The sequence below is a fragment of the Crocodylus siamensis genome, unplaced genomic scaffold (genome assembly GCF_052110815.1).
Source record: "Crocodylus siamensis isolate JL-2025a unplaced genomic scaffold, ASM5211081v1 HiC_scaffold_217, whole genome shotgun sequence".
Lineage (NCBI taxonomy): Eukaryota > Metazoa > Chordata > Crocodylia > Crocodylidae > Crocodylus > Crocodylus siamensis.
In genome coordinates this window covers 1-22,739 of record NW_028324627.1, presented here as the reverse complement: position 1 = coordinate 22,739, position 22,739 = coordinate 1, and the positions used below count along the sequence as shown (strand labels likewise).

Sequence of the window (22,739 nt, the reverse complement as noted above, 5' to 3'; positions counted from 1 at the left end):
TTTGACTGTGGTTTTGTTTGTGGTTGGACACAACGTCTGCCTGCATCCAGTATCAGAACAGCTTCCACCCTTGCTAAAGGAAGCATAGGACCACAGGAAAGAAGGGCTAGAAGGGACCTCATAAAGTCATCTAGTCCAACCGCCTGTTCAAGGCAGAAGCATCCCTGACTAAGCCATCCCAGCCAGGTGTCTGTCTAACCTACTTTTGAAAGTTTCCAAGGATGGAGATTTTACAACTTCTTTAGGTCAAATGTTTCCATGCCTGACCCCCTCATAGTCAGAAAGTTCCTCCTCATTTCCAGCCTAGGTTTCCCCTGCTACAGCTTGAGACAGCACATTTTGGAAAGGAGTCCTGCAGTTTAGCAGGGCAGTCAGCCCTCTGATCATCATACAAGCAAGGGCCGGCTGTGCTGTACAGTTGTAGACAGCAATGTCATTCACCACTTTCACATCCCCTTCCCCCACACTGGGAACCTCAACCTTCAGCTTTGCAAGCTGAAAAGCAGGCTGAGAAGCAACCCTGAACTCAGTCACAAAAAAAAAAAAAAAGAAAAAAATCCATTGTTGCTGCTGCTCTCAGCCCAGACAGGTGATACAGCCTCTTCGCCCCCAAAGCTGCAGTCTGCAAGTCCTATTATAGTGGATCTGAGAAGCTGTGGCTTGAGACTGTTTGCAACCTGTCCTCTTCTGTGGAGCACTTGAGAGCAGGGGGAGACGCCCTGTTCTTCTGGACGCTGGCTCAGAGAAGAAGCGGTGGTGAAAGTGCTAGAGCAGGACCCAGCAGCTGTGGCTCAGGCTGAGGCCATCGGCTCCCTGAAGAGCCCTGGGCCACCCTCAGCCACGCTGGCTGACATGAGCCAGTCTCCAGCTAGTCCAGCACTACAGGAAGTGGCTTCTCTTCAGCACCCCTGAGTGCAGACTGCTGTGCAGAGACTGTCAGCTCATTCTGACCCTGTGATAGATGTTTTCAGTTCAGGGGAGGATGTGGTTGTCAGTTGTTAACCACAGTTCCCTGAGGGTGGGGGTGGCCACTGCCTCAACCTCTGCTGGACATGATGTAGGTGAGAAAACCTGATAGAAACTGAACTGTACTCCCACATTGCATCTAACTGAGCAGCTGCTGTCACCCGATGCTACTGGTCTTCTGTTACTTAATCTTTAACCAAGACCAGTTCTTGGCCTGATGCTCAATGCTGGCTTAGGTCCCTCTCCCATGACTTGTGTGCAAAGACTTGTAACTCCTTCCAAAGCAGGTCTCAGGAACATACCAAGACTCCCCCCCAAAATGAATCTGCTGATTAATACAGCTATGGTTTGACATAGCTGATTTACCAAGCTAACACATGTATTATGTTGTAAAAGCTCAATGTGACAGAACTAGTCACTGGGAAGCCCTCTCAGTGGCCTTGTGTTTAATGGAAAACGCCCTCTAATGGAACAAGGGATTTTGTGCGGTAACAGATGGGCCATTATCCAGCATAATTACCTCCATTTGATATTAATTACAACTGAAGCAATATGTATTAATGTCAATTGACAAATTTCTATTTTAAGCTCCAAGCCACTCCTCATGTCACTGCCTGGCCATATTATTTCATAGATTTCATAGACGTTAGGGCTGGAAGGGACCTCGGGAGATCATCGAGTCCAGCCCCCTGCCCAAAGGGCAGGAAGTCAGCTGGGGTTATAGGTTCCCAGCAAGATAAGCATCCAATTTGCTTTTGAAGGTGTTCAATGTAGGTGCTTGAACCACCTCTGATGGCAGATAGTAAAGAAATTCTTCCTTATGTCCAGCCTGAAATGGTCTTGTAGTAGTTTCTGACCGTTCGACCTCATTATCCCTGGGGTGCTCTGGTGAACAAACGTTCCCCCAGATCCTGGTGGTCACCCCTGATAAACTTATTAGAAGTGGCACAACTGTTTTCAGTTCCCCTGTTGTTATTTGCTTAAGCAAGAAATGTTAAACATATGGCCCATGGGCCAGATCTGCCACAGCTGCCACTAGCCAAGGAATAAATACTGCCACTGCTCAACCCCATTGCCTCGGCTGCTAGAGTTGCAGTGTTAGTGCGGGCAGTATCTGCTGGCCAGATCCAGCCCAAGATGTCCAATGAGTTGGACACCCCTGGCTTCTTTGATAATTATGTGAAACTGGCACACTGATATTAAGCTGCTGGAGAAATGGTTTCATATTCTACACCAGTGGTCTCCAAACTTTTTTTATTGCGCACCCCTATCAGTAAAAAATTTTTGAGCATGGACCCCACAATATATGTACATTTATTTAATTATAAATTATATACATGTACTACTGTACTAATATATTATGTACAATATATATAGATAAAAAATAAATATAAGTAGAAGTTCTAATATTTTCTTCCCACACCCCAGTGGATTGTCTTGCACATCCCCTGGGGTGCGTGCACCCCACTTTGGAGACCACTGATCTACACAACAAAGAATTAATTTGTCCCTTATTTGTGCATTGCGTTGCACAGTGAATCCTGGTACACTAAACACATGATCCCATATCTAATTTACATACAATGAAAATTGAGAGTGCTCCAGTTCCAGCACTAAAATTAGGAAAAGTAAGTGTTGGTCACCAGAATTGTGGCACTGTGGGCAAAATCAGGCCTCAGTTTAGATGAGCCCAGCAGGTAGCCCAGAACTGCTTCAAGCAAAGTAAAGCAGCTTTGTAGCCTGGTAGGAAATGCATGCTTACTGCAGGGGCTAACCACGGATTTGATCAGTCAAATATATTCTGAGTACTGCTTGGACCAATGAAGTGTACTTGGATGTGTGCTCGTACAGTGGATTGCTGTGCTCCTAGTAGCTTTTGTGGAGCCAAATGTACCCTGACTCCCTCCTCAATATTCGCTGCCTTATCTCTGCTTCCTGTGCACCGACAGTTCTTTGGTCCCTACTCACAATGTGCTAATCGAAACAGCTGCAAAAACAGTTTACTCCTCTGGAGCTGATCATTTTTAAAGAGTAGAACAAGGGGTTAGAATCTAATGAATCTCTTGTAGCCCAAGGCAAGTACCCTAACTTCTCTGTTCAGGGTGTGTTATGCCAGTTTAATACAGGGGATCCCACACTGCATAGAAGAAGACGGTGGTTTCACTTATGAGCTTGAACCATTGCACGTATTCAGCTGAAGTGCCTGGCCATAGTCTGGGTTTGTTATGCAGCTGCTACTGCTCAGTACCTGTAACACTGAATCTCTGGCTCAGCTCTACAGTTTAGACCTCAGTGCTGGTGTCAACAACAGTCAGCAACTCTCAGTTAATTTTTTATTTGTTTTTCAGCTCCAGGTGAAAGCATGGCCAAAAGTTCAGCAGCTACGCCTGATTTAGTGCTACATCAGAAAACTTTGAAGGAACGTTCCCTTCTGCTGTTTGGCTGCAGGCACTTTTCTTTCAGCAAGATGAAACACTTCACCTTACATTTTGCAGTGTAACTATCTAGAATCAAAACCACTTGCTAACTGTTTGTGTAATGTAAACTCTTGTGAACAACAGAATGGGTTGGGTGAAGAAACCTCAGCAGCAGTTTTTCACTGACTCTGTAAAAATACACCTATTATTGATTGACACCTATTATTGATTGACAGTTTCCCACTTAATGTCCAATGAAAATCAGTTAGATCTTCCATTAAACAGCACCCAGTGTGGTGGTGGAAGCTGCAAAACTCTTCTGTTTCTCAGACATTTATACCATGGCATTTGAGATCTCACTAGGTGCCTGGTTCATTTCACTTTTATGTTTTATGTAATTATTGTATATATATTTAGGACAGACACTATGTTGTAAGGAAGGGAATGATGCTTCAACTTTTTCTGATGCAGACTTAAATATATTGTAGCTGCTTTGTTGGTCATGTTTTCACCTGGAGCTGAAAGTCATATAAAGGGTTAATTATATGTCAAATTATCCAAATCAAAATATACACCATAATTTATATGCATTAATTACAGCTGGTCCAAGCATCAGTTTTCTGTAAAAAGAAAAAAGAAAAAAAAAGAAAGTGATGTAAAAATATGTATGGCTGTGAAATGGTTGGTTTTCGGGGTGGGAGGGGTTGGTTGGGCAGGGGTTGATTGACTTCTTTTGTTTGCTTGTTTTTTTTGTCTGTCCTTGGTTTTTAGCTTTTATCCTTGCTTAGAAATACATTCTGTTTAATTTATAAATGGAAAACAGAAATTGCAGATTTCTTCTTATCCTTATCCATGTTACACAAGCACATGGATGAAACTCTTTAGATGATTCTGCCTTGAGCAGGGATTGGATTAGATGATTTCCTGAGGGCCTTTCCAGTCCTAGTTGTCCAGGATTTCACGTATATTATGGGAACACTGTAAAGGATCTTGAGTGAAGATACCAGTTACATTACTAACCCATTCATTGTGAACAGTCCAACCAACACTGCTCTGTATATTACCAGCATCTTCACATTAAATGCAGCTGACTCAGAAGATCCTAATGGGGGTAACAGATGTGCAATTAGAAGGAAAGGCTCTGTCAGGTGTACTTCTGATAATTAGTGGATACATTCAGACTTTCTTCTGAAAACAGTTCCCATTAATTGGACTGCAGGTTTCTACCAGAGTTTTAATGGAACCTGGATTTTCTACCATGAAAATACTGAAATCCTTATAGAAGTCTGTAGGCTGAGAACATGCAGAGTCAGATTTCACATTAAAGCTGCTTTGGAAGAATTATTTTAGGAATGTGTGGGGGGCACATACTATAATTGTCTCTCTTATAGTGACTGTATATTTTTCTTCTATGGAAAGGTCTGAAAAGCTTAAAATGATATAAATGTTTTGACACAACCAGATGGATGTTGCATTCAAAGGGAAGGTGCTCTGGAGCATAACGATAAACTAGGGCTTGGCCCCAAATAGGCAGCATCTACTCAAATCCAAGGAAATAAGTGTAGTAATATAGGCGGTTCTGGTCTTTCTACCACAGAATACTTCAAAGGTTTAAAACTGATGAAAGATAGCACTGGTGTTGTTGACAGAGAAGAGATGAACAGTTACTTATTTGCTGTGGTATGACTGAAAAGACAAACAAGTAAGGGTACACTGATAAAGATTTTTTTGGCCAATATAGATAGCTGATAATTAACCAGCCATATTGGCTGATACCGATCTGATAGACGATACGCAGCCTGGCAACCTAGAGAGAAGTGTTCAGCTAGTAAGTCTGTGGAGAGGAGGGAGTGTGAAGGAGAGAAGGATGTGGGGGGACACTGTGGGGAGGTCCCCACAGTGAGGGATGGAATGGGGCAGGGGCAGGTGCTGCCCAGCTGGGACAGAGAATGGGATGGAGCCACAAGTGGCTCATCTGGGGGGCGCAGGTAGGGGGGAGAGGGGTTGGCTCCCCATTGCTGCATGGCCCCCCAGGGGAGCCATGGGGGGCATATGCCCCCTGTATTTGTGTGCAGGGCAAGGGCAGGCTGCCAGCTGCAGGATCGGGGCCAGGGGCTGTACCAGCTTCTTCTCAGTGGGGGGGCTGGGGCAGCGCTTGGGATGGGTGGGGTGGGGCAGGCAGTGGTGATGCTGGCATGGGGAGCTATGGGGCAGTTATGGTGAATTTTGGGGTGGTTGTAGCTCATCCCATAGCCACCCCTCCCAGCACCACCACCACCCACACTGAGGCAGCTCTGGCCAAGCCTTCCCCTGGAAAGAGGCCGGCACAGACCCTGGCCCCAACCCCCTAGTAGGCAGCCCACCCTTGGCCTGTGCACAGATCCAAGGGGCATATCCTTCCATGCCTCCCCCCAGAGTGCATGCAGCAGCAGAGAGTCACCCCCTCCCACCCCAGCCCCCATGCCCCGAGATGAGCCACGCTCAGGTCCATCCTGCTTCCAGGGGCAGTGTCTGCCTCTACTATACTCCATCCCTCACTGTAGGGCCCTCAATCTGGCCCCCATGCCCCTTTTCTCCTCCATGCCCCTTCCCCTCTATAGACTTACCAGCCAGATGCTGCTCTTCAAACTGCTGGACTGCATTCCTGGCTGCATGCATTCTGCGACTGCACAGATGCACGCAATATTAATTGGTGATATTACTGGCTACACCAGCCAAAAAAACCTGATTGCCAATAATGTCAACTTTCCTTTTATCGTTGCCAATCTGATATGCCACTGAAATATTGGTGCACCTTTACAAACACTCTTCAGTTATGTACAGAATGATTTTCTGAGAAATGAAATCAATGTGCAAATGAACCTTGAGATTGTGGATACTGGGTTTTTTGATGCTTTGTGTGTCATTGTGTCAAGTCTGGCTTGGCTGATGGTAAAATGTTTTTTTCCATCCCAGGTTCCCAGTGAGAATACCACCCTATGGTGGAGGATCCTCTATTCATTAGTGGAGATGACTTCTTGTATACATGCACACAGTCATATCACTTTATTTGTGCCAAAATGGCTGTTCAATAAATCCACTGCAGTCTCAGAAGAATCAGAGAATCCATCCACAGATGCTGCAAAATGAGGTGTCACATCAGAGGATAAACCATGCCCCTTGCAGAATGGTCCCCAGCCAGTAGAAGCCCTCCCCAACACCTTGTGTGACCTTCATTCCTTGTTTGATTTGAAAAGAGCTTCCTTAAAGAGAAAATTACATCATAAAAACACTTTATTTTTCCAACATATTATGCAGCCTCCCTATATGCTCTAACAGTGACATCAAGGTGGGGCAGACAAAACAGCAAAAGGGAGTACACTGGAGTGCTGGAGTGAGGGGCAGGAGTGAGAGCAGGACTGGATAGCTGGAGTGAGCAGCCTAGAGTAATGAAAGAACAGGTTAGGGCCTATTTAGAAGAGCTGGACATGTATAAGTCCATGGGGCTGGATGCAACGCACCCAAGGATGCCGGAGGAGTTGGCTAAAGTGATTGCAGAGTCACTTTCTTTGAAAACACATGGTAACTGCGAGAGGTCCTGGATGACTGGAAAAGGGCAAGTATAGTGTTTTTCTTTAAGAAAGGGAAGGAGGATCTGGGGAAATACAGACTGGTCAGCCTCACCTCAGTCCATGGAAAAATCATGGAGCAGATCCTCAAGGAATCCATTGCTAAGCACTTGGAGGGGAGGAAGGTGATTACAAACTGTCAGCATGGATTCATCAAGGTCAAGTCATGCCTGACCAGCCTGATTGCCTTTTATCATGAGACTAGCAAATTAACCATCAAGCATAATGGGGGGCGGAGGGGGAGGGCTGGGAACAGAGGCCTGTGTCACCCCCCCTTCTCCCCCACCTCAGGTTGGGGTCCAGATTTCCCCCCTTTCCCACCCCACTGCCTTGGATCTGGGTCCACTCTCTCCCTTCCCCATCTGCCGCTTTGGGCCTAGGCTTGTTCCCACCTCTCCCCTACATTGTTTTGGGTCTGGTTCCCCCCGCTGCTTTGGGCCATGCATACCCGCCCCCCCTCCCTGGACCCAGAGGGGAAGGGGAGCTTGCATGCAGCGGCCGGCAACTGGGTGCTGTTACCAGTAACCCCCTCCTCGCTGCTCCCGGCATGGGGGGGGGGGGGGCTCCACATGTTCAGCGGCGAACCCAGAAGTGGACCAGAAATACTTCTGGTCCACTTCTGGGTCCACCAGGGAGCACACTGGGGGCACTCCATGCCCCCCTGGCTCAGCAACTGGTGCCTCCTGAGTATGGGGCAGCACCCGGGGTTCTCCTCCAGTTGATTGCCAAGCTGTGGTGGGTGCGGGGGAGGAGGGGGTGCCCCTGCATGCTCTCCGGCAGACCTGGAAGTGGACCAGAAGTATTTCCAGTCCACTTCTGGGTTTGCCTGCTTTGCATGTGGAGGGCCCCCTATGCTTCTGTGGGACGCTCCATCCACCCCATCATCACAGCATTCACAAGCCATGCTGGTACCTCGAGATATGTAGGAAAGTACTTTTAAAGCTGTATATGTCCGAATTGCTGATTCTCTGAATCATCATCGAATCTTCAGATCTGAATTTGGCCAAATCAAATCAGGGACAGTGATCTGAATCAACAAATTGAATCACTGTCCCTGATTTGGGTTGAATCTGAATCCAAATCGAACAGGGCCCACTTTGCATATTCCTAATATATAGTTGCATACTGTTCTCTATGCCCTCCTCATCACTGAGGAGGAAAAGAACTAGGGGGACTGTAATAAAGGAGAGACAGTCCCTGGCAGTGGATGGAGATTATAACCCACACTTCCTGTGTCTCTGTCTCCCTTAGACAACATAGTGGCAAAGGTGGATCTGATCCCTCTCTTTAGGGAAAATAAAGAGAAAGAGAGAAAGAGGACCCTCCAAACTACCAGAGTGCAGGCAATCACAGAGAGCCTGTGTGCACTGCAGCAGGGAGACCTGCTGAAACACCAGTGCAGCTATAGAGGCCGAAACACAATGGCTGTGCTAAAGAAGGTTGCTGGAGGGCATGCAGGCAGCTGGCCTTCTGCATCAGTAGGTTTGAGCAGTTCCAGATGGTTTCTGGCTTAGCAGAAAGAACCCAGGAATACCAGGAAAATGTCCTCATCCTGGCCGTGGCAGAAGCTGCGGATGATGTTCTCTATGCCCTCCTCATCACTGAAGAGGAAAAGAAAGACATGAAAGAGGACCATTTCATCAGAAAAAGAAGTGTGATATACGAAAGAGCCAAATTTAACACGACATACCAGGAACCAGGGAAAACAGCTGAATCTTCTATTACTGAAGTTCCTGCTCTTGCTGAAGTTATGGAGTTTTGAAAGAAGCACTCATAGGAGACAGGACTGCTGTAGGCATCAATGCCAGTTTATCAGCACAACTACAGTTAGATCCAGAACTCACTAGCAAATGCCATAACAAAAGTTAAGATGCAACAATAAAGACATGAGGCTTGAGGTAGTGGAGCCTAAATCACAGCATTTTCAGGTGTTCTTTTACTTGGGCTCCTTACACTGTTCCTTTTTTCAGACATTTTTTTAAATACGTACCATTTAGCATTTATGCAGCACAGATCTGAGCCTCTGGAGAACAGCGAAGAGTGCAAAGGGAAGAGGAGTGAAAAAAGAATTGGTATCTTGGGCCCATTCATACATCTTTCTTCCTCTTGTGGTTGGCACCGAGAAGCTACAAAGATTGCATATGAATCCCAATTTGCCCTCAAATCAGCCCAGGATGGATCCCTCTATAATAGTGCTGCTGTTATCCATGACAGTTGTAACCTTAGCCTTCTGGACCTTGAGGTATGAGTCTATTGCCTCCAAGCTACAGGACTAAGGGCCAAGGGCTTGAAAGGATTAAGGCAACTAAAGGTGAAGATAGGCACCAAGTGGGATTTTTCAAAGGGAGCTGTGTGCCTTTATGTCTTTGATTTAAGAATACACAATAGATCAGGAATATTACTGTATTACAAATGAGGAGCTTGGGATTGATAAGTTGGCATCTCCATTGACTGCAGAGAAGTAAAACACACATTGAAGAACACACATAAGAAAGATCATAGACTGACAGAAAAAGTTCATAACCTGACAGATAAAGTGTGAAACTAACTTTCTACATATTTGCTGAATCCTCGTATAATGGAGCCCCTACCCCATTACTGAAGAGGAGAGAGCTGGGGAGCAGCCAGCTGGCTCCAGGGCCCTGGAGGAACTGTTAGAAGGGGTGAGGCCTTTAAGAAAAATGGCTGCTTAGCCCAGGTACAGAAAGCTTGATCAGGGCTGTGATTAACAAGCCTGGTGGGGAAGTGGAGGGCAGTGGGACACTTTGAACTAAAACACGTTCAATGACCTCTAGTTCAGAAGGCCCCACCGCCATTCTTCAGTGCCGGGATGCTGATATACATGATGTGCGGGTGCTTTTAATTAGCACAGCTTGCTAATTAAAGCACCCAGCGCAGTGTCCCAAAACACAAGTAAAAATGCCCACGGAGCTCCGCCACAATTAATCCTGCCCTGGTCATTCCCTGGGGACTCCTCAGGAAAGCTCATCCCATTGGACAAAGCTCATACAAATGCAGGCAATGTCTAGAAGCCATTAGGAGAGCATTCTGAGCCCTCTCCCTCCCACCACCATATTAAATGTTTATTAGGTCTAAGATTCTTCCTGTCCAGCAGAAGGATTGGGTTCGCTTCAGTCAAAAGCAAAGAGTAAGAGTGACCTGAAACTCTTGAGCAGGTTTTTACATCTCCAACCCATACTAGATACAACATGGTGACTGTCAAGAGAAAAAGAAGCAGATACCAGACTCTCAAAAACCTGAAGCCCATCTACCTTGCAACCAGCCAGGAAGTGTCTTTTGTTGACGGATGAGTCAATAATACAGATGTAAAGTAGATGTGGGATTTTTCTCAAGACTTATGGCATGATCAAGGCCCATATTCCCTTTCAACACAGTCAATGGGAATTTTTAGCCTTTAATTTACTCCGGTAAATTATCTTAATCTCAAGAGAATGAATTGGTTACTGATCTGGGACAAGGTAGAACTCAGTGTCGCAGAAAAGCACAATATGGAAAACAGTACAATATTTAATGGCATACCACATGCATCTTTCCCTTCAATTCAGTTCTGCCAAACTGGGGTGTGTGTCTTAAGCAGGGAGGCTGACATTTTTTCCCCGGAATAGGCACATGGAGAAATAGAAGCACAGTGCCTACATGCTTCTCATAGCTGCCACCTCTCTGGCTCCCTGTAGGAGAAGGGGTGGAGTCCTGTAGTAACCTTCGCCCATCAGGAGCTATGAGCTGAGCACTGGATCTCATGTAATATCTGGAAACTTGTAACACAGAATGACTCTTTATTGTAACTGTTTTATTTTTTTTTCTTCTGTATAACTGCTGCGTGGCACTCTCACATTTATATAACCTTGAAGTCTTGACTAGTAAGCTAAATGAGCGCTTTGTATTTTCTCTGTTGGCATTAAGCTACACATGCGCATTTTATAGATTTTATTTCTTATCTAGAAGTGTTATTTTTGCAGAAATGAAACTTATGTAAAAAGTCTGCCTAGCAATTACTATGTAAAAGAAACTATCCTATCCCTGTATGCTCAGCTTATATCATAGTTAGTGTCACAGAGGCAGTCCAACCAACATCTATAAGGAGGCAAAGAAACAGAAAACAGCAGAGACAACGACCGGAAAACTCTATAGGCCCGATCACCCTATAGACCGGTTCTCAGCCTCTCCGTCTGGGCATACCCCAGCAAAGACAAAGGCCTCGAAAATCCGACAACTGACAACGATTCACCGTGTTACAGTTTTGTACTGTATATCCCACTCATGAGCTGTTGACCAGTTCTGGGACTACGGAGCCGGCAGCTGCTGGCTCTGGAACCCCGTGAACCAACAGACCCCCTTTGTATGCAGCATACTGTAACTGAAGAAACATCGGAGACTCCACTCCTCGACTACCTCTCATTGTAGCTTAGACGGCATATCTACGCTCGCTATACTTGTATTTACTGCAGCTTCGTTCCAACCGGCCTCCCCTCTTATTCGTAAGAGGGTGAGGCCAGGTGAGTGAATAAAATCTTTTTGTTTTACCCTATATCTACTGTGTAATAACTTCTACTACTAACAACCCTGCTCAATGAGCCAGGAACCATTGACCAGTTCTGGGACTTAAAGAGCCGACAGCCACACCTAGCTTTGGACTAGCTCCACTGTTGGAGAGCAAGGGCTGGCTCTGGAACCTCGTGAACCAACGGACACCCTATAGAATAAGAAAACTAACAACTTACTCTAAGTCGTCTACTTACGCCAACTTGGCGAACCTCAAGGGCGGCTATAAAGCTACCTCAAATCCTGCCCCACAAGCTGCACGCTCACAGCCTCGCAAAGCCCGCAGCTCCCCTAAGCGGTGCCGGAACTGCTAGCCCAGGCATTCCGCCACATTTATTACCTACAAAACTTGTATACAACTATTTATAATATTTACAGAAAAAAGATGACAGTGTTTGGCCTGCTCCTGTTTTGCCACCCGGAAGTGCCTGCTGGCCTTGCCGGACTGCCTTCTCGGAAGTCACACTTTGTCCGGAAGGATGTTACAGCTTGTGTCTGAAATAGCAAAGGAGCTGGATCAGGGCAAGTGAGCTGCTATGTACAGTCTGGGGAGGCTTGTGGTGTGGAAACAACACTTTATTATTTACAGAAGCTTATATAAAGACCTTTTTGCAGTAAAGTAACAGTCTGGCTGCTGCCTTTGCATGGATCTGGGGCCTTGCCTTGTTGCTTCCAGCTGCTTCACCCAGGCTGTCTCCTGAGATGCTGCTCTTCCTGGACACTCTAAGCGTGTCCAGGGGACTTACTGCATGTCTTGCAGCCAGCCGTGACTCTGGAAAAATCTTTTTTTCTACTTTCTGCCTTCCTTTTTGGGAGAAAAATGGCAATTTGTACGGCTTGTCTTTCAAGAATATCAACTTTGATTAGCAGCTTGCATAGTTCTAATGCACACCTTTTGTCTTCTTATCCATTGTTAATGGATACACTCAGTGAGCACAATTGATGATTTATATCATGAAATTCACTCAGAACCCAGATCTTGAAACTCTTATTTATAAGGAGCAGATTTGGGGAGCTGTTTTCAAAGCATCTGATTTAGGAACCCACTTGACATTGCAAATGTGATTCAGAAGCCTAAGGCTGAAGGAAAGAGATTCAGGCGCAAGAAGAGGGAACTCTCAGTGGGACGTAGGTGCCTCACCTGCACACCTCTCTGAATTTTTGGGCACCTTTGGAAATTTGACCCAAAGTCACATTTGAAAATGTCAGCCAACATACTTTGGGAAATGTTGTCCATCCAAGATCATACTGGGTTTTCTTTCTTCACTTTCACAGGTAATACTGAGATTGTGTCTCAAGGGAAAACCTCCCCCACACAAATACAAGATTGTGACATAGAAAACATCATGGCCGAACTTTTCCATTTCTCCAAAGGAATTTAACCTTCCAGTAGCCTTTTCTAGTTAATTCCTGGAAATAACTCCCTATTGCTGTGGCAGAACTAGGGGATCTTTCAGGACAGTAGGTGATTCTTGGGAAGAGCCTCTGTAAGTATAAAACAAGGGGAGTAATTCAACAAGTACAAGTTCAAGGTGCTGCACCTAGGGAGAAGGAAACACCAGCACGCTTACAGGCTAGGGGATGACATTCTCAGCAGTAGAAAGGGATCATTGTTGACACCAAGATGAACATGAGTCATCAATGTAACAAAGTGATCAGTAAAGCTAACTGCATTTTTTTGGTGAATATTTCAGCCCCTGCTAGAGTTAGCAAATTAATTCCAGTGATGAAACCAACATTGTATGAATCAAGGATATCAAATGTAACATTTCCGTCATGGCAGTTGGCTTGGATTCCAAGACAGCTGACACATTAGCATGTATGTATTCACTCAGTGTAATTTAAAACCTAGTAAACAATACTCTTACACTAAAACCTCACAAAATGTATCACTATGAATGTCATAGCAGTCCTACAGTACTGAAAACATTTTAATGCTACCCTACTTGTTTGAGTTATATTGAGACAATTTTTTTATCTCAGAATGCAGATAAGTCAGATATTAACAATACATAACTCAATGCAAATGAAACACACAGGCATATGTTTGGCTCAAAGCAGCAAGAAAATGTAATAGTCTAAACCAATGGTAATATTACTGTAATACAATGGTGTATATAGTATAAATTAATACAATGGGTAATAGCAGTTTTTCAGAACTCTTCATCACTCTAATCTGGTTCTGAATCCCTGTGGTTATTATATGGATAGCAACATCCTGTCGCATAGCACCTGCAGCCATGAATACCTGGCACCATAACCTGCTTGCATGCTTTTGCTCAGCATTCTGTCTTGCACTTGCAACTTGTTGTCCGAAAGTATTCTGCTGGTAATGAGTCAAGTGTATTTACATAAGCATCATTTTCAGCTTGCCAACCATACCAGTAAGGTGATGGCAATGATGGATTAGGTTCAAGAGCACTTTGCCAAATGAGACTTTGATAACTGGCTCTACATAAATGGTGCACAAGGGAGCCGTATATAGGTGGAAGTTTGTTCAGAGGTTTTCCTTTATGGAATAATTTCATCCTAACATACAGAAGGGTCATCAAAGATGTTGACAGCTTATACAGCAATACAACAAAATTTTCTATACAACTATCCTAGAGAAGCTCCTCACTTAGAAAATTAACTAGGTTTTCTTTGTTTGCTGGTAAGGGTATGGAACTACTCCATGATGCTGGGAATGGAAGAGATCTGCTCCTAATGATTCTGCGAAGTAGTATGTAGTTTGAATACTTAATATTCTTGTGCCTGCCTTTATGGATGGGGATATGAATGAATCAAAGACAATATTGACTTGATCGCACATTGTAAGAGATGCCAAACACTTATTGCACAAAGGAATCAGCCATATCTCCAAATTTTCATGAAGTTTTTCGCATTCCTATTCTCTGTACGAAAGCCATGCTGTTGATAATAACAGCCAGATTTTTCAGAAGTAGCATCTGGCAGGACAGTTACTGCCTTTCCTCCCATCAAGATCCACGACAAGGCTGCTTTGCTGGCCATGTTGAATGATTTGTTGGATTTAAAAAGTGATGGAGGGTATCCAGACAGTTTGTGCTGTCTAAGAGAGTTCACCAAACCTTTTACCCTCTGCAAATCCTTTAAGTAGACTTTTCTAGATCTCATTTGCATTCTGCAACTGTTTCATTTTGCTTTGCTGTCCTATGGTTGACTTTACATCCTCACAGGTTTTGAATTTTGATTAGGGTATGTTTGCATACATGCTTCCAGTAGCATCTGTAGCAAGACATTTCTGGATAATGGTGTTCACAATTTCTCTTCCTTTGTCACATGCATTCAGAAGGTCTAATGCAATAATTTCCAGTACATCTCCCATAGAAATACATAACTCATCATTGGAAACCTTAAGCCAGTAGAACCATTCCAACTGCTCTTATAGCAACTTGATACAGCTGTGTGACAGGAGTATCGCTATCAGAGCCTTTCCGGGAGTGACTCCGCCCTCCTGTAATGGGCCAACCACCTGCTTACTCACCTGCCATGCCTGGATCTTAATTGATTAATTGATTGGTGTAATCAGTGGGAGGCTGCCCATTTTATGCGCCCCAGTGCCAGGGGGCACTACCTGAGGCTCCTTTCCTCCCCTACACCGCAGCCCAAGCCCTGCAGATGGTACTGACGTGGTTTGACCTGGGCCCTGTTATGTCTTGGCCCGCCCCTTTACTTCTGGGGCTCCTCACTGCCCCCTCTCTGCTCCGGGGCTCCTCACTGCCCCCCTCTCTCTCACTCTGGGACTGGGGCCAATGCACCCCCTAAACACTGCACCCTCTCTGGCGCCAGGGTCCCCACGCTACCGTGGAGCTCCTATGAGGCCTCCTCCAACCCCTCATAGCCTCACCCAGTCCTCCGGTCAAAACAGTAAACACAACACAAAGCCCCTGGGCTACAACATAAAAGCTAGACTGTCCGGACAGACAAGATTCAATCCCTACTAGAGAGAGAGAGCTCCCCAACCCCAGCAGCAACCAGAGCTGTTCCCACCATCAGAGTTCTCCCCTTCATCTGTCCTAGCTGAGTTCTTACTCCCTCGGCTGCCAGAGAGGAACTGCCCTCCTGGCCTCCTGCCTGGGCTTAAGAAAGGCTAAGCCCTGCCCCTTCCTGTCAGCTGGTTTTACTGGTTGCCCTAGCAAACCAGCACCTGCGCAGCCCTGGTGACTGGCAGCTGAACCTCCCCTTTCCTGCCACTAGGGGTCTTTCCTGAGCCATCTCTGCTTTCAGGTGCAGGGCACCTGAGTGCACTGTGACAAGCTGTAATCTCATTTCTCATGCAATTTATCTTTTGCTATGACTGAAAGAGATTGTTGCATTGATCCCAAACATTTGATTTACCATCTTAGTTAGGTGGCCTCTTTCATTGTAGTTCTCTTTCCATTGCTGTCTAGCTGATTCGTGGTGTTGTTTACTATACCACCAGCAATTTTGCAAAACTTCTTAATGTGCTCTATTGCCTGGTTGGTTGAAATGTCACAAATGGAAGATTAGTTATCTTGACCCTGAATCCTCTTTTCACAATCTCAACATATACTGTAGGAGCAAAATTCACTATATCCTTCATGCATTCAAGATATACTGGAACCCATCTTGTGTAGCTGGTATGATCATGCCCAGCTATACCCAGCTATGATCAGGCCCAGTGGAAGCATTTCTTCAAAAACCAGTTTCCTTCAAGTTGAGCCCTGATGAAGCACAAGAGAGTATTGACTACTTCCAAATAGTTCATCCTGTACTTGAACATAGTTTGAAGGGAGTGACCTTCCAAAAATCCTTTAAGTTGACTGACAATCATTAGCAGATTCACTAATAGTTCTTTTACTGCATTCCTTCCTATTTCACAGTCATAATTTCTGAATGCAACAGATACTGAAAAGTTGGTCAATGACATCATTATCAAATCCTTTGCTTGAACTGGACAACCAAACAATGAATTCATTTATCAATATATGCCATATTATGTCAAATGTTATCTTGTGTGCTCTGATAGCACGGTTGCACAATTTTCCTTTCATTATGTTGGTGGCGGTGTTTTCTGCAAATAATCCTCTTTCTTTACAACAAGCCCTGAAGTGGCGAAATGCTGACTAGTTGCTGTTAAGGGAACCTTGATGATATAGATGCCTCCCCATCAAATGATTACTCCTTCAGTCTTTTTTGGCTGAGCCTACACATGTTCATTCACTTTGCAGTACCATGCCTGATCAAATGTTATGACTGTGTGCTGTTGCCCCAGGTATCCTGCAATTGTTTTACGTTGCATGATGACAGTACAAAAGGTGTCATATTCAGATACTGGTGCAGGCAGGATTGGACAAAATCTAACAATTGATGGTGGTGAAATATCATAATCAGAAACTGGTTAAACAAGGTCCACCCTGATATGGAGCATTCTCTTGGTTCTCAGCTGATATTCTACCCAATATCCATGCTAGCGCTACTTACATCTGTTGAACAGCTGTGTTATTGAGCTTTTCATTCATGGTACTACCCTTACTATGAGCAGGAGTTTCAATTACTTGTTACAGGTCATCATCATCAGAATGATTTTGTTAAATTCAGGTGGCATGTCTTTTATGGGTTTTCTTCCTTCCTATTTTATGGGTGATTTATTCAATTTCAACTGGTTTCAATGGTTTTTGAAAAGCTACAGTTTGCATTTTATGAACTGCTTGTTTTCCATCCAACGTCCCCTTGAAAATGTCAAAGGTGCCCAATGAAAACCGAACAAAATGACTGGGAATTGTTCCTAGTCAAGTTTTTCTCAGCAATGGTGGTCTCGACGTGGTGAACTATATCATATGGCATGCTGCATCCAGCAACGTGGAGACTTTGTACCAGCTTCTTAGATCTAGTTGTGTGATGTATCAACTACCCTAACCCAACATCTTTTGGCATTAATTGTTTTCCCCTTGATTGCAAGTAAATCAAATCTTGACATATATTCAACATGCCATGCTTTTGCTTCAGGATGCCACGCTCTTGATTCAGGAGAAAAAATATCTTCTTCGCAATCTCCACATGTGACTGGGAATCAGAGACTTGTTGCTTCCATTGTTCCTCCCACCTGCATTCAGGGTGATAACATGCCGCAGCAGCTATTAGATCTTCTATACCAATCAGCCATGCAACACTTTATTCTTCTCTGACAGCTTATATACTTCATTGGCTGATTTAAACAATGACATGACTCAGTTTCTTCTTCTTAGAATGCTTCTGGCAGAGTATACACATCCTCCAGTGAACTGTTGGAATAGATGTTCTGCTTGATGTCCCAGTGTGTTCTTCACTTTATGTTGTTGGTCGGGTTTCCCTTTCTTGTTCCTTACACAACTTTCTCTCAATGTTCTTTGTGTGGAAAATAAATGTAGCAAGAGCTAACTGAGGTGCTAATGGAGGTGTTTGGACTGTTCCAGCACAAGTGCCATAATAAATGTTGAATTCAGCAGCTGCCCTATGTTGGATGAGTGCCTTGTTTATTTATGCAATTCCAGCAGGTATAAATGGCTAATTGTTGACTGTGAACCTACTTCAAGACATATGATGCATCTTGTAGATTTTGAGTCATACCTCCGTGCTTTGCTGAACTCAGTAATGCTATCAGCTCCCTTATAACATTTGTATAAGGGCAATAAAGGCATTTAGAGTAAGTGTCTTGTCAGGAATCTTCATTGGAGGCTTTTGTGTTGAGGTAATCTGAACCAGGACAGACTTGATATAGTAATTTGCAAACCTTTTGGGTGCATCTACACATTGCCATATGGCAACATTGCCTTTTGGAAGTGCTAAAGCACAACACAGTATGGACTGTTACTGCCCCATGCATGCAGCACATGGTTAGATTTTCTTGCTACATCACAATAGCAGTGCGCTAAAACTGGGGAGCGTGTCACTATGGAGACATAGGTGGTAATTGTGTGTAGACCCCCGTGATCGCTACATCACAATAGTGTGTCATACGGAAACATAGAGCAGTGTGTAGCCGTGCCCCTTGGGTATCTAATAATGAACACAACTGTAAAGTTGTGGCAGCCATCTTGGAATCCAATACGGATACCACAAGGGAAATGTTATGACTGATCTCTTTAACTCATACAATGTTGGTTTTGTCATTGGACTTAATTTCTAACCCTAGTGGGTGCTGAAATATTCACCAAAATATGAATTTACATATTTGGATTCCAATATGGTGCTACCTGCATTATTTGTCAGATTGGCAACATGACTTCTGACACAGGCAGACCACTTTTACCTGAAACACACTGCTGCCGCTTGAGGTAATGAGTTGCCTACAGGGCAACACCTTCGCTTTTCTTTTTTACTCTACTAGCTAGTCATGCTATGTTTCCTTCAGGAATTCTGCTGTCTGTTAGCTGATTCTAGTAATGTAGCTCCTATTTAACAACACTGCAGGTTGTTTTGAATTCTAGCAAAAAATCTGTATCCATATGCAACTTATTATTTTTACCTTTAATAGTACAAATGATACGCTCCTACTTACCATTTTTGTCTTTATAATTAATACAATCTTTACCTGTTTGAGTTTGGTGTTTTTCATCATTGGTTATTTCAGTCTCTTCTTTGATATTTTCCATGGCTGTTAGTGGTTTCCTTGTGCTTAATTCTGGAAGCAAGCAAAAGACCTGAGTTGATTTTGTAAAGAAAGTATCTAAATAGAGAAAATCATATTCCTTCTGATTCAGAAAGACACAAGCTTTCATGGGCACAACTGAATTCATCAGATGTACTTCTATAGGTTATTGCCCACAAAAGCTCACATCTCCCTAAATGTCCTGCAGGAATATGTAAGTCAAGGGGTTTATTTGAAAATGGAGAGTAACAAAACCAGTGTGGATAGGACCTTCTCCCCTGTGGCATAAGGCAAAAAGGCTTTAATCTATCTAACTGTGAGTCATTAATCTCTTTGTAGGCCTCTTTATAGTGAAAGATACCAAGGGCCAATACTGAAGGTTTGAACTGCATGAGTTTAGAATTTGGGTCATCCCAGGCCCATGCCACTACATTCTCTGGTTCCCCGGCACTATGTACTCTGCACACACTACCCACTTCAGAAAACTGAACACCTTCTCTTTGTGCTCTGCTTAACACTTTTTTCTTTAGAAGCTGGGCTCTCTTAGCATCTCTGCCTGCAGTGGGTTAGACCAGCCGCAGGCAAAGTCCAGCCCGTGGGCTCGATCAGGCCCATCCCAGACGCCATTTCTGGCAGCCCCTACCCAAGTTGCTGTGGTTCGTTTCCATGAAGACCCCAGGAGTGGCAGGGCCATGACAGCACAGGGCTAGGGTTTTCATGGAGACTGGCCCAAGCAGCACTGGCAGGGTGCATGGCTGTACAGGGAGCTGCTTCAGGCCCAAGGCAGGGCCCGGAACCTGGGGCCAGGGCGAGGATCTTGCAGTGGTGACAGCATGGGCTGCAGCTGAGGTGCAGCTAAGATCTGCTGCCTGCCCACGCTGGGTAGAGGTGTGCAGGCAGCAGATCGCAGCTCTGCCCTGGCTCTCAACCATACTGTCACCGCTGCAAAATCCCAGCCTTAGCCCTGGCCCTGGAGCAGCTCCTCCCCAGCCGTGCGCACTGCCAGCGGTGTTTGGTCCGGTCTCCATGGAATGCCTGGCCATGAGCTGTCACGGCCCTGCTGCTCCTGGCATCTCCATGGAAACTGGCCACAGTGACACAGGCAGGGGTGGCTGGGAAATTGAGTTGAGCCACTGCTGGATCTGCCATTTTTCCCACCCCTGGGTTAGACCTGGGTGCTAAGTGCCAACCATCTTTAGAAAAGTGGAAACTGAGCAGAGTAAGGGGGGCAGTGAACTGGAAAGGAAGCAGTGTACCTACCTTGGAAACATCAGAGGCCTGCCCACAGAGGCAGGAACAGTGGTTTGTCTAAAAAATGTTCCTCTTGGAATTGTTGATGTGCATCCGTGTGAAAAGACTGAGGCTCGTGTCTCAGAGTCCTGAAATGGCTACAGACAATATAGATGACTCCACAGAAGTTATCCAGCAGACAAGAGACAAAGCAAGCCCTTCTACTTCTACACCAACCATCTGCTGCTGGTGCTGTTCAAAAATCCTGCTAAAAAATCCTATTTCATTAACATTCATGTTTTGTGAATGTGTGGCCCAGTTTGTGGTGTCTTTTCACAGCCCAGAGAGCAGAACTCAGAGAAAGTCTGAACCTGGATCTTCTCAGCTCCCAAACAATATGTCACAGACTTCTTTTGTGTCCTCGAGCAAGTCCCTTAAGCCTAGACCCTCCAAAAGAGCTATGTATGCAATTCTGATGGACTGCAGTGCAAATTTGGGATCTAAATACGTTAGAGCAGGGGTTTCCAAAGCTTTTATGCCATGGCCCAGCAAACCATGGCCCAGAAGTGGCCGTGGCCCGGCAAACCATGGCCCAGCAGTCACAGCTGACCGTGGCTAGAATTTCTGGCTAGGAGAAATTCTCTGGGCAGGGCAGTGGGCCAAACCCTGCACTGCTGTGGGCCCTGCGAAAGGAGCCATGGCCTCTCTGCCTGGCTCTGGGGGGACCGTGGTTTGCCGGTCCATGGCCACTTCCAGTCTGGCAGCTGACTGTGCTGCAGACCAGCAGCCGACCTGCCATGGCCTGGAACCAGGCCATGGCCTGGGGATTGAGAACCCCTGCCAAGGAGAATCTAAGCCTAAGGGCAGGGTACTCTACAAAGCTATGTCAAGTCAACCCTGTTGGGTTCCAGGCTGATGTATTTCTGTAACGTGGCTCCAGGCTACCAAACATATTTACAAGCTGCCAAACAGCTTATAACATAGCCTCAAACTACCAAATGCCAGAACAGGCAGGCCCAGTGGGAAAAAAGCTGCTCTAGAACCCAAGGGAATATTAATGGTGGTTAACATAAGTTCCTAGTAGTGTCATACTGAGGCAAGATTGTCCGAGGTACAGCTACCATAACTACCACAACTTTATCAAAGCAACACTGGTAAAATGCTTCATTTAGATGCTGCACTCAATGCAGCAACTTCTTTTTTTCCCCAGAATAATGGCATCTACGCTCGGAGGGAGGCAATGGGATAATACTTATCCCTATCTTAAGTCTTGTCTATTCAGACATCTAAGCCTTTCACCTCAGGAGCTGTCCCTACCTACACTCATCTCCAGCACCTCACCTGATATGGCTCCGAATTGAGGAGAGGCATCTAGAATCTAATGCAATGCACATAATAACAATGATGAGAGTACAGAACAACCAGGCTGCAACAGAAGACTAGTTGTGCATTGCAGGCAGATCCCCACCTGCCTTGGTGCCAGTACTGACCAGCATTGCACTCAACCTCCCAAGAGAAGTGCACCTTAGAGGAGGAAGGGGAAGGATCTGTAATTACCCCATTATAGGCAGCAGCATCAGGATGGAGAGCGTATGGTCAGAACACCCAAAGAGATGCTGTCTCACAGAATACTTAGGTGCAGAGGACTGACATGCTTGCATCATTTTGCATTACAGACTGAAACAGTGTAACAGTTATTCTGCTGGCAGAATAATCAACTTACATTCAAAAAAGTGTTGTCTGGGTTCCAATTTCTTTCCATGGTTAGCAGGAACTCTTTGGAAAAGGTCATATTCACTTTCTCATTCTGGATGCACAGAATTCCAATCCCTTTCATTGAGAATTTAACTTGCCGTTGCTGGCTGATCAGTTGGGATATGTATTGGAGGGTCTCCTTCATGCATTCTTGTATGATCTCCCATTTCACTGATTTCTCCACAGATACGGTCCTTAAGTTCAAAGAAACAATTGGGATTTCACCTGGAAATCAGCAGTCAGAGAACAGAAAGAGATCTGTAGAGTTAGCAGGCTTATCAGTAGCAATAAGGCTCATTGACATTGCCTTGCTGTTGACATGGTTGTGAATTAATTCATCATAATTGCACTCCTGGAGCATCTTCCTGGGGGAAGTTTAAAGCATGCTACAGTTATGAATAACACCTCACAAAGCCCTGTCATGTCATCCCACCTATTTAATTAGTAACAGCAGCTAACCTTCTATAAAATCTTCACCAAGAAGGATCTCCAAGCTCTGTAGAAGCAACCTGAGACTCAGCAGCTAACTAACGAGCAGCAATGTTACAGATGATGTCATGGGAGGAATAAAAGCATGCCAACTATACA

General features: G+C 45.0%; 1 long non-coding RNA gene across 1 annotated transcript; it reads right to left on the bottom strand.

The window, feature by feature from the left end:
• Nucleotides 1–12,007: 12,007 nt before the first annotated feature.
• On the bottom strand, nucleotides 12,008–20,473 carry LOC149851778 (uncharacterized). Its single transcript, XR_016439544.1, has 3 exons — nucleotides 20,427–20,473; nucleotides 19,110–19,199; nucleotides 12,008–12,049 (listed from the first exon to the last, which is right to left on the bottom strand). It is a non-coding gene; the product is annotated as an uncharacterized LOC149851778 (long non-coding RNA).
• Nucleotides 20,474–22,739: the final 2,266 nt, after the last annotated feature.